The sequence below is a fragment of the Mytilus californianus genome, unplaced genomic scaffold (assembly GCF_021869535.1).
Source record: "Mytilus californianus isolate M0D057914Y unplaced genomic scaffold, xbMytCali1.0.p SCAF_4, whole genome shotgun sequence".
In the NCBI taxonomy this organism is placed as follows: Eukaryota; Metazoa; Mollusca; class Bivalvia; order Mytilida; family Mytilidae; genus Mytilus; species Mytilus californianus.
In genome coordinates this window covers 67,833,355-67,849,431 of record NW_026262690.1, presented here as the reverse complement: position 1 = coordinate 67,849,431, position 16,077 = coordinate 67,833,355, and positions in this window count along the sequence as shown.

Sequence of the window (16,077 nt, the reverse complement as noted above, 5' to 3'; positions counted from 1 at the left end):
ATTCTGTAAATGAATTCTCTTTAGCAACAATTTGTCATGCAAAAATTTCAATTTTCTTTTGAAATCTATTTATATATGCACGAAATGACAAGCATTGACAATAAATTGCATTTGAGTAAATTTGCTGACCTCCGTGTTTTACAGATTTAGATTTTATGTCCTTTATAAATTAAATCAAAAAAATTAAATTGAAAATGTAACTTTTAAACTAATATATCGTTTAGAAAAAAGTCAAAGTCAATAGAATAAACGTTTACTTTACATAATAAATAGATTAAAAAAAAAAAAACAGGCACTGGTTTCCACTTTAAATTTCTTAACGTTTGCCAATGTCGATCTGCGTGATTCTTAAGTTAAGTAGTAATTTTACTATCTGTACTACTTTCAACGACAATAAACATTTTTTACGCGAAAAATTATAAAAAGAAAATGTGTATTTCAAAAGAAGATATAGTTTTTGACTAGTAGTCTCAAAAACGGTTGAAAAATGGATGTGAACTGACAAGCGTTAAAAAATACTCCGAATATTTAATTAAAAAGTAATCACATCCTTTTTGATGTATTATTATTATTTCTTTATATTTTATATTATACATTAATATTGTCATATTTTAACATGCACTTGTTTCATATTCATCTGATCAGAAATATACATTTATCAACGTTCTCTAAATGTTTAGTTCAAAGAAATGCACAAACGAAAATAATTTCACAGTATTTCGTTATTCATATTAAACAGTTGTCAACTGACGCACAATTTAGCAATCTTAAATTAAACTTATTAACTTGTTTCTTATAATACATACACATTACTTTTGGAGGACTTATGTTAAAATGATTAGCTTCCCCAAAAGTTACAAACAGTGTTAACTTTTCTCTTCTTCCTAATTACGACCAGTTTTACGTTAGTATTCAGATGTTATTAACATTTTTGAAGTTTAAAATACGTCCAAACTTCAAAGACTATCTTATCCGCTTATATATCCTACACCTTTACTTATCTCATTAAGATCGTCACTGCAATGTTCTGCAGGACATCCGTGTTGGTTATTGTTCGTGAAATATTCTGTGTCAATTCACCAATCAAAAATTGTGTCGAATAATTTACATCGAACACAGATATGACATAATCACAATATTTTATTGGTGGTTCTGAAGTTGTTCTAATATTTTATTTGTTATGACTGTTGTGATTTTAAATCTATTAAACAGAGTTAGACAACAAAATATTCCCTGTACTACCTGCTTTCTGTATTATAGCAGTCTCTCTCCTTTGAACTTTTTTTATTCGAGCGTCACTGATGAGTCTTTTGTAGACGAAACGCGCGTATGACGTACATAATTTGAATCCTGGTATCTATGCTGAGTTTATTCTCAATGATACACGGACCCAATTCCAAAGTCTCAAACAGATTGTAAAACAAGAAAAAGAAACATATTTTCCTGCTTCTCTTAAAGTCCAAAATCTTAATACAAAGAGAAGATGACGAGGACATAAGCGGGAAATTGATTCTAACGAATTCAAGACTGCATGAGTGAACATCGTTTTACCTTGATGCAAGTATTACGTGTGCTTTTCGTTCCTAAAAGGGCATCACGTATTCTATTAAAATACACCGAATTTAGGCCTATGCAATATAATACAAAAAATATCACTGTTAAATCATTTTAGGAATAGAAGTTTCAAGTAAAGTATCGAAAACTTTTAGTCATCTGCATATTTTATAAAATTCTGTTTTCAGAGTAGCCAGATAAAAGCTATAAATGAGTCGTAGTTTATTTATATTCGTCGCTCTTGGTAGCATGAACCGTTGCAAGGAGAAACTAAAAGTTCATATACTTTCTTAGAATTGAACTAATATTGTCCTTGATATCTGAAGATTAAATATAAGTTTTGATCAGCAAATTTCAAAAGCACGTTATATGAAAGAAAAGCGAATTTGTCGTTCCAATATCAAAAAGTGTCAAAATTTGATACACTAAATTGTATTCACTACTGTTTGTTACGATGAATATTTTTATGTACACCAAAATCTCCAGATTAATTGCAACTACGAAATTTTCATTATAGAAATAAGAAGATGTGGTATGATTGCCAATAAGACAACTCACCATAAGAGACCAAATGTATGGTTTGTACTTGGATCTTTTACAGCAAAAATCATACATGTGATGTGTTAACGAATTATTTTTAATTTTTATATGCGTACATTATTTTTATATGCGTACATTTTGACCCTGAGATTACAAAAAAAGAGAAATTCTTTCAATCTTTCATAGGTTATATGTTAGTTTTATAGATAAATGGATAGGCTGATATAATCTTTACACTTTTATACAAAATAAAATAACTTTTGACGTCATTTTGACTTCATAAACAAGATAAAATTTGCATATTTGACCTTAAACAACCATTTATGCATTATTTTAGGTAAATATAAGTTCAAGCCAATGCCTTACCCAAAAAACCAAATGTATCCACATTAAAACATCTTTGCATAATACATATTTTATCTTTTTAGGTATGGCCTTGATTCATATCTTTAGAAACGTACGTTAATGACCACACCTTAAAATTAGGCTATTTTGACAGTCATTGCAGTTTTCCATAAAATACGGAAATTTTGAAGCACTGAATGAAATATGTAATACACAATTCATTAATAAAATTATTGATATCGTTTCGACTTATGTCTTGTGAATATCTGAAACGTATTATTGAATAGATTTGTGTTTTTTGGGGATTTTCGTGTAAAAAGAGACCTTACTATACATTCTCCTTTAGTGACTTGCATTCGAGATCCAGTTACTTATGACTTTTGAAATACAAACTATACTGATAAATATGCGCATTTTACAGTCCTTTTTCGAGAATTTGGTATTCATGATAATTCTTTAAATTTTTGTTAGTGGCATATTTTGGGAAAATAAATAGCAAAATCATAAAGATTGGCAAAAATGTCGATTGGTTGATTGTTACTTTCTTAACGTCAAATGCAAGGACAAGAACAATTTAAAATCAATACAATTTGCCTGGTTACATGCCACCTACGGAACACGGAGATTTATTGCAAGGGTTCTTTAACGCGCAGAGAGCACGGTAATCGCCCTTAATGAGCCATCGAGTTTAAGGTCCCCATTACGACCAGACGTGGCTACGTATTTATACATCCTGCCCAGGCCGAAAGACGTCTCCTTTAGCAATGGTTTTACTGCCGGGTGGTAAAGGTCAAGGGATGATCATATTACTATATCCCAGTCTGTGTTTTTGTAAGCTGGCATCTTGAGCATATTGAGGAAAAGGTGTAACTAGAAATATTATTGCATATCAAGACATTGCATGAAGATTATACCAAAGAGGACACATCACGGATATCGGTCAGCTGAATAAAAAATTTGGATGATAATTGATACCCGTCTTTGATGATCTAGCTAATTCTGTAAAGAATGACAGCAATTACCTGTATAAACTCCACGTAGTTTTGTATCAACAATAAAATAATGGCTTAATTATGATGCTCGTCAATAAATGAATACAAAACAAAAATAGACTTATTTTTTTTATGTCTATTGTATAGTACAATCTTACTTTTGTCAGCGTTATCATCAATTAATTTAGCAACTTGAAATACAGATTTTAGAATACTGAATACCTACTAACTCTTTAATTTTCTTCCAGAACCAAGGATTTGTATACAAATCCTTGCCAGAGCTAATGAAATTAAATTAAGATCCAAAATAGTTCTGAAAAGAATTTATACTAGTTACAAAATTTGGAAATCGAAGAAAACAGATCAAACCAAGCATAATATATGCTGATACAATTTCTCTCTCTGATTAACAATAAACGCTAAGGGCAACGATGAACCATTATATAATTAACCTCAACAATCTTTGGGGAACCTTTCATACAAATTATCTTTAATTTACTGTAAAATAGTTTCTATTGAGAATTATGTTTTCATCTTGAGAAGGGAAACTCAATTACACCCATTTTAACAAACCCAGCAATTATAATCTGACTTCGAGGTGAATAGCTGCAATGAAATTATTATCCGCCATATTTGCGGCACTTGTCCTTCCGGCTAACACCACCAACCAATCATTGTTGGGAAACAAAGTCAATCATGTAAAGACGCAGATTACTTTTCAAAACTCTCGAATGATCCGGAATTATTCTATAATAGATGGAAAACGAAGTGATGGGTTTGTGCATACTAATGAAGCCAACATTTTATGATATATAATGGCCTAGTTAATTCAATTTGGTCTAACTTATTGCCATTCAATTTTTAACTGTCTGCGCTTAAATGTATCGGCTAATTTTATCTTATTGCTTTTGCGATTCAATTGGGTGTTCAACCCACAAATATTTATTGTAATTCCAACGGAACTATTTTGACAGAGTCTTCAATTATTCGCAATTACCTAAATAAACGCATTGACATGACTACTGGCGCATTGTGATTCAGGCGCTTGTAACATGTCAAAGCGGAAACATTTCTGAACATCAAATTGAAAGGGTTTAAAGGCATTTTATAAAAGCAAGAAAATAACATTAATGAATTAGATTATCAACATTTGTACATTTATATGAATAAAAAATTACGAAATTGTTTTTGTGAATATTCCAAAATTTCTGTAAGATGTGATTTATTTTATAGACAACTTTATCTTTATGTCAGATCTTTTTTTGGCTTTACAAAATAAAGAATTATGTTAAATTGGTTGCAGGATTGAATGTCTACACTTAAAGTAATGCTGGTACAGATATTTCATTTTGTAAAGTTATGAAATAAAAGTTTAAAAAATGAATGTGCTCTACACATATGCCGTATATTATGTAATAGGGGATTAGCCTGACCCGAAAAAAGCAAATATACTATACATATAGAATCATGGCCTTTTTTGTTTTTTTATACTGACTTTTTCAGCAAGGATATCAAGCGACCGCTAAAGCGAGCCAATATTCGAACGGATGAAGTAAGTATATAAAAACAAAGTGCAATTATTGTTTATCGGCGGTTAGTCCTAGCAATATTTGTTTTGTTGAGAATAAGAAATAACATGAAATACTAGTAATTGGTAAAATGATTTAAAAGCGTATAAAACATTGCGATAATTGTTCGGTTGTATGAACAAAGTCGCGTGCATTCATTGTAATTCTTCTTCTTCCGTTTGTAGTTCAGTCCACCGTCTGGTGTATTTTCGAATTGATGCAAGGTACAGACAAACAAATATGTACAGTGCAGTTAAAAGCCAGTATATACAAATAAAATCTCACGAACAGTTCTGAACACAACTTTGTCTTCTGCAACTCACACTTGAAGGTGTCGATTGAGTTGCAGGCTTTTGACATAATCTAATGGTGTCTGGGAAGAACAAGTGCTGGTATAGCTGAGTTCTTGCAAAGTGAACCAGGAATCTTGTGTCCTCTTAAGATTGCTGCTGTTGGAATTAAGCAAGACGTTGGTATTGCACTATGCGATAAATGATTATGACTTTATTCATAGCTCTGCGTTCTTGTAGGGTTGGCCATTGCAGTTAGTGTAAAATTTTTGTTACGCTAGTGGTTCGATGGTAGTCACCAATAACAAATCTCGCCGCCCTGCGTTGTACCATTTCCAGATTATGAATATTGTTGGCAGTGAGTTGTCCCAATAGCAGAGTTCCTTGGTCTTGCGTGGGCAGTGATATATGTTTCTCTGCATGAAATCCCTGGTGTTGTTGGCTTTCCTCATAACTGTGTGGGTACTCCAGTTCAGTTTGTGGTGGATGTTTGCTCCCAGATATTTTGCGGATTTAACGTCCTCTAAGACGTGGTCATGAATGTTAAATGGTTGTCTTATAGGTTTCCTCTTGTTGGTAATGTGTATGACTTGGCATTTGTCGGGATGGAATTCGATAAGCCAGTCATTCTCCCATGCTTGTAGGGTCTCCAGATCTTCTTGAAGTAGGGCTGCGTCTGTGTTGTTTTTTATTTGCCTGTACAGAACGCAATCATCGGTAAATAGTCGAATTGAAATGCGTTTATTAGAAAGGTGTGTTTTTCTAAGTGTCTCATGATGCTGCTCGTAATGATATGTTCCAGAATTTTACAGTTGATGGATGTGAGTGAGACAGGTCTTTAGTTTTCTGTGTGGTTCTTAGCTCCCTTCTTAAATATATATGTACTACATCTGCCTTCTTCCATTCCTTTGGGATAGCTCCCTAAATAATGGATGCCTGGAAAAAGACTGATTGAAGACTGGCGGTGTTTCAGAGCTTAGAAACTTCAACAGTGTAGCTGACAATTCATCTGGTCCAGTTGCTTTGTGGATTTGGAGACCCTTCAGCTGTGTATGTGATGATTACGTTAAGCATACTCGGGAATGTCAGTTTATCCATTGATTTGATGTTGTTTTCTGGTTCGTTGGAGTTAAACACGGATGAGAATTGGTTATTCAAGATGTTAGCTTTTGCAGTTGATTCTTAATATGTTAGGCCATCTGTTGCTTTAAGGGGTGTCACTCCCCTGTTGTCCTTATTTCTGCTGTTAGTAAAGCTCCAGAAGCGTTTTGGATTTGTGGTGCAATCTGGTGAAATTATGTTGCCTTTTTGCATGCTGTTTTTGTTTCAGATTTAAGTTGCTGGTATTTTTTTTCTTGTTCCTTGATTTATTTGAGGATCTGACCCTATAAAGGCTCCTTTTCTTTCGCCGTGATAATCCTTTTATCTCTTTTATGATCCAAGGTTGGCTAAAGCGGCTGCTAGTCATCTTTGATGGTACTGAAGAATCTAGGATATTGGTTAGGATATTGGTTAGTGCGGTACTGATGTCTAACCACATTCCTTCTATAGACGATTGTATGGTGTATTTGTCTAGGAATTGTTGTTGGAATTCTAAACATTCTTTTTTAATTTTTCATTATCTGCTCTTTTCCATAGGTGTATTAGTAAAGCTCTATTTGAGGAGCTGACCCTATTAAGGCTCCTTTTCTTTCGCCGTGATAATTGCTTTTAATATATTGTAAAAACTTTGCTATAAAATAAGATACTATCTTTTTAACGAAGAAAATTCTGTCTAAGTTTTATAAGATTCCGTGTAGGTTTGACTCAGTTGTAGATGTCCAAACAAACTTTAACAAAGATTGAACCCAAATGTTTACGATGACACCGACGACGGAATGTAGGATCGTTATGTCTCGCCTTCACGTTGTTCGTCGCAGGCGAGACAAAATAATCCCGCAAAGACAGAACAACAAAGGGGTTGTAATCTTAGTGTTAGTTCAATAAATGATTAGTTAGTTTACAATTTACTATAGAATTATCCAATTCAATCAAACAATACACCAAAACACTGGCTACTAAACGGATCTACCCATTGCGGAACAACACTTCAAATTTTCTGCTTTTAGAGCTCAAAACACCTCTTTTCCAAAATAATATGGTAAATTATCTTTACTGTCTCCTCCTTTTCTCTGTTTAGTTTCAAGACTATTAATATTAATATCACTTCATGTGTTATTTTTTCCCCAATATTTAGGAAATAATAAATTTCAGAGGATATATATATATATATATATATATATATATATAGTTTTTTTTCGTATGTTACATAATTTAAGAATTTCCTATAATTATATCTTCGTGCAAACATGATAACCAAGAAAGTTCGAATCGGACAAAGTGCAACTCCGATAATCGATATGCATATGAATAATGATATACGAAAAGCAAGCTAAAATAACATCTGCAGGTAATGGATGGACTATAGCGCTCATATTTTAGTACTTTTTCAATTAATATAGAGAAAAAAATATCTTTCATATTTGAGTTATCTTTCTTGACTCAACTACATAAGAATGATTTTACCGATTCTTCCCAAGGCTCTCATACATGTAATGTATTTTACATGATACTCCAACTGAAAACAATTTTCCGTTTAAAAAGGGGAACGGTTAGATATTCGTAATTCAATTATAATGAATTTTACATAATACTTTTACCGATCAATCTTTTTACCAAAGGGACATTCGTGATTTCAGTATAAGCTTAATTATTCCTCTTAGTAATAATATGCTTAGATACCGTCTGTGTTTTTTCAACATTCCAAAGTTAACCGGTTGTTCAAAGGCTTATGTCAACTATTCCTATTTCCTTGAACAAATTGCTGTCACAGAAACTACAAAAACAACTATCATAAGACTAAGTTTGTATCGTTACTACAGTGACCACCCGTGACTGCTTTGGCTTTAGCGTATTAACAGTTGGCACAATTTTTCTCTAACACCTTTATACTTTGCGCTGAATATGATCAAATGCGGATTTTACTTTAATATATTCTTCAGTCCAGAGATTACAAAAGATAAGATTGCATAAACAAGAGCAGATAACAAGAAAGGTGTGATCAAATTAAGAACGAACTGCTTCATTTCTGCTTTTAACTTCAATGGTTATATAACCAGTTGTGGGCCAGACTGTCGGAGAGCGGAATCGAATTGGGAAATTTTAGGAAAATATGAAACAAAACAATTCGAATATCCTATACCTGAGGATGGTGAAACTCGATTCTAGTAGAAATTTAATTTGTGAACTAATAATTGAGCTATATGTCGACGCGTTTGACTATTTGGCATTTTGTAGTTTATGGAGAACTAGTCCACCAGCAGTGTTATCGCCAAGTGCTAGTGCTTTCTATAAAAATAATCAAAGAGCCAAATTCGAAAGAAAAAAGTAAAATTTCAATAAGGGCACTTTTTATAAATTTATATCAAAATAAAAAAAAACTCATCAAAGATACCAGGCTTATTATTTGGTACTTCAGGAGCGTGTTTCGTCTTCACAAGACTCATAAGTGGCGCTCGAATTCAAACAATTGAAAGGCCAAATCTATTAAAGATTAAAGATTGTGTATTCAATTATGTACAGAATTCATGAAACTAGTTACTAGAAAGTAGTTGAGAAAATAAGTTTACTACCAAATCGTTTAATTTCAAAACCAGTTAAGATCAAATCAGAAGTTAATTTAAAATTATATAGATAAGATAAGATATTTTATTTCCAATTATGGGCCCCAAAGGGCATAAACATTACAACATCAATAATTTTTTCATAATACAATACAAACAATGAGATAAAAAAAAAAAAAAGTTAAACGAGAACTATTTAAGTTCTTAAAGAATACGTAGATAAAGAATCTATAGTATGTTGTTTTTTTAATACTAATGCATTTTATTGCAAGTGTGGTTGATATAGATAACAAACAAGCAGCCCAAAAAGAAAAAAAGAAAAATAGATATCCACATATGTATAGTACACAAAAAGTTGGATCAATTAAATATATAATAATTAGCCAAAAAGAAAGTAGAAATTAAACATGTCCATGACTCATCCTGTGTCAGCAGCAAATAGGAAAGCATTATGGTTTCCTAAAGGCAGCTGACACCAGGGGGCGATACCTTATGGGCCATAGGCATGTAAAATGTGTGTAAATGTCTCTTTCCTACCTGTATCAAAAGCAAACAAGGAAGCATCATAGGTAACTTGAATGCAGTTGATACCAGGGGACGATGCCTCAAGGATATAAGAGAACATTTGAATAAATAATATATCTTAACAATTATTATTTTTTTTTTTAATCGGCTAGTATGTTTGTGATATTCAGATGAATATATTTTTCTATGTCCAATCAAATGTATATACACACATAGATTTCCTTTAACTAATCTTCACTAAGGAAGATGTTTGTATATAAAATTACATATTATTTTAAGTAACTCAACATTTTCTACACTAAATAACCAGATAATTTTGCTTTGACTGTTCATATGATTAAAATAAGAATTATATTGTGCAATACTAGCTAACATACAATTTCTATCATCCTCAAATTTGTTACAATCAAATAGAAAATGAGCCTCATCTTCGACAGTATTGGAAGAACATTTATTACATATTCTGTTAATTCGGGGAATACCCTGATATCTACCTAATTCTATTTGTAATCTATGAGAAGATACACGTAATTTAGTAAAACTTCTTCTAAGTTCAAAATTCTTGATCAATGTTAGATATTTTTCAAAACCAAAATTTGTTTTATATAAAAGGTAGGTTTTCAGTTTACTGTCTGAAAATTTATCTATTTGTTTTTTCCAACAGCTAATAAACAATATTGATAGCTTGGTTTGTATATATTTCTTAAATTTGTATAAGGATTCACAAAATGGAGCATTTATGGCATTTGTATAGTCAATACCAAGTATTTTAAAAACAACATTTATTGAACCATACCATGATGTTATATTCATGTGATGTAGTGTCTTTGATTGTGTATATGCCTCTTTTAATAGAGGAAAATTATTACCTAAATTCTCTAATCTATACCAGTACAATAACATTCCTTTTATAATATTAAAATATATTGGAAATCTTCCAAGTTCAGATAACACTGCAGCATTTGTTGTTTTCTTGTGTACCCCAAGTATAAATTTACAAAATTTTATATGAAGTTTCTCACAGGGTAAACCTGAATATAATTTTTCAAAAGATATATCTTCCTTCTTACATTTAGAGGAAAGAGAATTAAACATCCCCCATATTTCGCTACCATATAATAAAATAGGTTTTACAGTGTGGTCAAAAACATGAATACTTGTTTTTACATCAGGATTAAGTGATAAAAGATCTTTCCTTAATTTGAAATGAGCTTTCAGGGATTTTTTGTATAGTTCATTTTGAGCATAACTGAATGAACCAGATGAGCTTAAATATAAACCTAGGTATTTGTATTTTGAAACACATTCCAGATTTATATTCTGAAATGTGAATATCTGTTATGTCTGCCTGCCTTGTTGAAAATCAGCACCTTTGTCTTATTAGTATTCACATTGAGACACCAATCTTTGCAAAATTTATCAAGCATTCCCAGCTTTTCTCGTAGTCCTTCAGCTGATGTAGATAATAAAACAATATCATCAGCATACATTAAACAATGTAGATCTTTGTCATTGACATTAACTGGGTCTCTAGTATCTGACAAATATCTTGGCAAATCATATATGAATATCTTGAATAAATTCGGACTGAGGTTGTCACCTTGTTTGACTCCAATATCTAATGGGAAAAAATCACTTACTTGATTTTGAATTTTGACACATGATTTGCTAATTTCATACATACTTTTAATAATGTTATAATCAAAGTACTGAAGTACTGAACATCGGATGACCACAAGTTCTTGAGGATGGTCAAAAGCACTTGTCTCAGAAAAAAACAACATATCTCTTTACCTGAAACTGAGGTTAATGTACAGAGATATATTTTTTTCTGAGACAAGTTCGTGCGTGGATGATGAATAAATGACAGGAAATTCAACTTCACCGTAATAACTATTATATTGTAGTGATACAAATCAGTATACATGGTGGACACTTTTCTGTAAAAATTCGATTTTTCTAAGATTGGATATGAGTAGGCATTCATATTTTCCCGCAAAAACAATTACAGAGTTACCGGTCCTCGCAAAAAGTTCTCTGAGATATTCTTCCGCATGCTTTAACACAATTTTTCGGTACGTCTGCATTGATATTATCAATGATTTTTTACTTATATATATATATCTAACTACAAAACATTTTCATATTATTAATTTATGTTGTAAACAAAAATATTTTTATCAGTATTCATTGAAGAGATGTATTTATATCAAACGATAAGGAATGTTATTTTGCATTCGTTTATGTGCGCATATTTACCATGTTTATAGATCGGTTACAAACCCAAAACTAATTTACATAATGGAAATCTAGGCGATAGCAATACATCTGAATGACCCCAAGGTCATCGCGATGTAAAAATAAGACCCAGCCCCAATATCTAGTAGTTTAATCTTGATCCCTGTATGTATAACAGTATCAAAAGCCTTCTGAAAATCAACAAAACAGGCAAACAGTCTACCTTCTTTTGAATTACAGTATTTGTTAATAAGACAGTTTAAAATAAACATATGATCTGCAGTTCTGGCTTTCCTTGTGAATCCAATTTGACTATCATGTATAATATTATGTTCCTGAAGAAATTTGTCCAGTCTTAGACTTAATATTCTATTAAAAAGCTTTCCAATTGCACTTGTTATTGTTATTCCTCTATAATTGTTAGGGTCACTTGTATCGTTGCTTTTAAAAATTGGTGTAATATAACCTTCAGCCCAAGATGTTGGGTATATACCTGAAGACAGACAAGTATTAAACATCTGTTGAAAACTTTTTAAAAGGAAAGTCTGTCCATTCTTTATCATATTATTACTAATGTTATCCAAGCCTGATGATTTATTGCATTTTAAGTGTGAAATGGCTTTGGATATTTCAGACTCAGTGATAACGGAGTCCAACTCGTTGAAACATTTTGAGTTTTCTAACTGTTTCAGTTTTTCACATAGCTCTGTATATCTACTTTGAAATTCACCTTTCAGTTGTGACAACTTTTGGAAATGTGATATCAAAGTTGATGGTTGTACTCCACATTTTTTTTTAGTTTCATTTTTTTCCTGTAGTTCATTAATTAAGTTCCAATACAGTTTTGGATTCTCTTCGTGCAAGGAGTCCAGCTGACTAATCAATGATTGTTTGTATTGTTTGTATTTATATTTCCTTAGTTTGGAGTATTCACGATTCAGTTTATAAAAGTGATTTTTGATAATTGGATCATATGGAAATCTTGAATAAATTTTTCCATAATTAAGCAAGTTAGTTCGAGCTTGTTGTAAACTTGCGTCAAACCACTTTTTGTTTTTTTGTTTGTTTGTGTGTTTTTTTAAAGGTCGTTTAAGTGATAGATTTGCTGCTGATAAAAAGATGTTTGAAAGTTTTGATGATGCTTCATCTACTGATGTCTGAGTAAATTGAATTGTGCTGTTGTTGAATTCTATAGTACTATAACAAATAAAATTGAAACAACATAAATTTCTATCAAAATTAACACTTTATCACGAGGGATCAAATACAATGTCAATGGCTCATTAAACCACCCTTCTACCAACTACGCTAATCGAAGACGCTTGTACTGTAGCGCAAATAACGGCTTTTGGTAATAAATCTATTAGGTCAAGCCAAGCACTGCTGCATTGGCATATATAAATAATATAAGCTTTTTTCGTTATTTTCATTAACATTAAATCGTTCACAAATTTCTTTACTAACATAAATAGTTTTGAGTAATTTACCAAAATGACCATTTTACAGAGAACCTAATCTTAACAACAGCCCTTTACCAGTACGAAGATTGGTGAATAAAAGCAAATAAGATGCATACGTCAATGAGACAGCAACCAAGCGACACACAAAAACCCAATTAGATTAACACCGATTGATTACTGGTTTCAACGCACTACTTCAAACATAATGTAACGTGGCTAGCAAACAAGTACATAGTGAACTGTAGTATTATATCGCGGTATCGATCTAACATTTATCTTCCATTGAAGAACACCCTGAAAGTTGCCAGGGGGAATTTACCAAACGGTATTTCTGTGGCCAACCTTTCATTACAATGTATCATCCGTGTTTTTATTGGAATTAGAAATTAATTTTCCGGTCCTTTTATTTATTAACAACAATGTTTTGTGTTTTCCTTTTACAAAAAGAAGAATAGCCACAAGAAAGAGATCTTATCATTTACAAAATTGTATCATTAAATGATTGTTAGCATAAAAGAACAAGGCTCTTCGTCAATACCCATTGAAATTCCATTGTATTGGGTGACAAAAGTTTATATTATTGGGAGATTTTAATGTCAAACTGGACAAAGACATTTTACTCCTACTTGAGACACAATTCATCTTTCTTTTGTTAGTTGCAAGGTAAAAGTTTACATTTCATTTTTCATGTTTACTCTGTAGTTCTTAGTTTTCAATTTTAATTAACGACAGGACGATACACAATACAAGATGCCTTTGTATGGGATGTAGGAAAATATTTTGATTGCTTCTGGGTAAAAAGATAATAAATTAAAAGACGGGTATTAACAATAAGAAATACTGTTTACAATTTCGTAACATTGTTTGCAGCTTTACGGGATAACGTAATGAAAGGCACTCGAGTTAGAATGGACACAGGTGAAGTGACGTCGTTGTTTTTTTTAAGATTTCGCTAGAAGATTGTCATTTCTCTAAAAATAGAAACAAATATTTTCGACATCAAAACACAAAGATCTGTGTAAAAATGTTCGTGATTGCAGGTTTTATGTTTTATGTGATAATGCATACGTGTTTGACGTACCCACGAGTTCTTGTGTGATAATGCACACGAGTACTTGACGTATACAAAAATAGGATGAGGTATGATTACCAATGAGACAACTATCCACCAAAGTTCAAATAAAGTGGATGTAAGCAATTATAGGCAACCGTACGGCCTTCAACAATGAGAAAAACCCATACCGTATGGTCGGCTATAAAAGGCCCCGACATGAAAAATATGAAACAATTCAATTGGGAAAACTATCGGCCTAATTTATAACAAAACAATTAACGAACAACTAATATGACAGACAAGAACCAACGACAACCACTGAACTACAGGCTTCTGACTTGGGACAGGCACATAAAGAATGTGGCGGGTTAAACATGTTTGTCTATGTGTTCTTGGTCGACAATGCACACAAGTACTTGACTTGTCTATGCTTTCTTGTGTGATCAAACACACAAGTACTTGACGTGCACACGAGTTCTTGGAAACTACTTGAACGTGTCTATCTGTCCTTGTGTAATAATGTACACGTACTTGGCATGTCAATATTAAGCAAGACAGATAATGATAATGCCTAAAATCACCATTTCTTGCATCGCAGACCAGCTTAGTTCTTGTTTATACACATCGTTAATGCTAAAAAACATAGATTTTGTACTATTGAATTGCGACATGTTTTGTAACTAACAAATAAAGTAATTTACAACAAAACATACCAGTTAATTGTTGTAACATGTTTGTAATTTAAAGTATATTCGAAATTGTAATTCAAATTTAGTGCACAAACTGTGACATAAATCAGCAATTCATTTAATCTAATGTATAAATGTATTTGTATGTATAGATATAAAAAATTACAACATTTTCAAGTATTAGAACAGAAAGATTTTTTCACAATATGTAAAAATGAGTAAGGTCCCTATTTGGTAGGCAGCAGTCTCAAACACAGCTATCGAATCGATATCTCATTAATGAGTAAAAATAATCGAGACAAACTTGATGTTTAACCTTGACGCAATATAAACGTGGTCGTCGATCTCTACAGGTGAAAAAGTAGTTCTCGACAAGATGAAATTCTCGCCATTGCATGCGATAACAAGGACATCAGATTGCGAGAATTGTGTGCCATTATTTTAAGAAGAACCATGGAAACGACAAATGACATGTTAATTTCAAGTTTCATTCACCAAATGAAGATTTGTCAAACAAGTTTTGAATAAAAAATAAGTAAGAATGTCGAAAATCACTAACCCACGAGAACTACTTTTTTTTTACCAGTACGTGTGTTACCTGCATCTGAACTTCTACGAAAGCAATATTCTCAAATTTCAAATTTTGTGGAATATAATCCTTATCTCCATGTTTACTTGGCATAGCCACAATCCTACCATCTTTTTGTCAGTTGTGACAGCACTGAATGCAACTTATTACCGGATTAGTACTGCCATGAGCAAAATGACGATGTCAATAGTAAGATAGGAATAACTTTCCCTTCAGGAGCACTAGAGTCCATTCCTAGTTTGTTTTGTTAAAGGAGAATCCTGTTGCTTCTGCTAATGTTTTCTGTGTTGTATTGTTTCTTTACCGGTTATAATCTTGTCTTATCATTTGTCATGAAAAAATGTTTCAAAGTTTCCCATTCATTCAAGAATATGTCCGGATGTCTTTTTAATTTGGCGATACAAAGAGACATTTTACCAATCCCCTATTGCATAATGCTTTTCACGGGATTTGACTCGTTTAATAGTAACTAGGCGTATGTTACTAGTGGAATAGAAATATATTTACTTATTGCACCTGAGTTAAATTTTGTGTAGTACTGTTATTTGTATATTCCTTTTCCGTTTTGCAA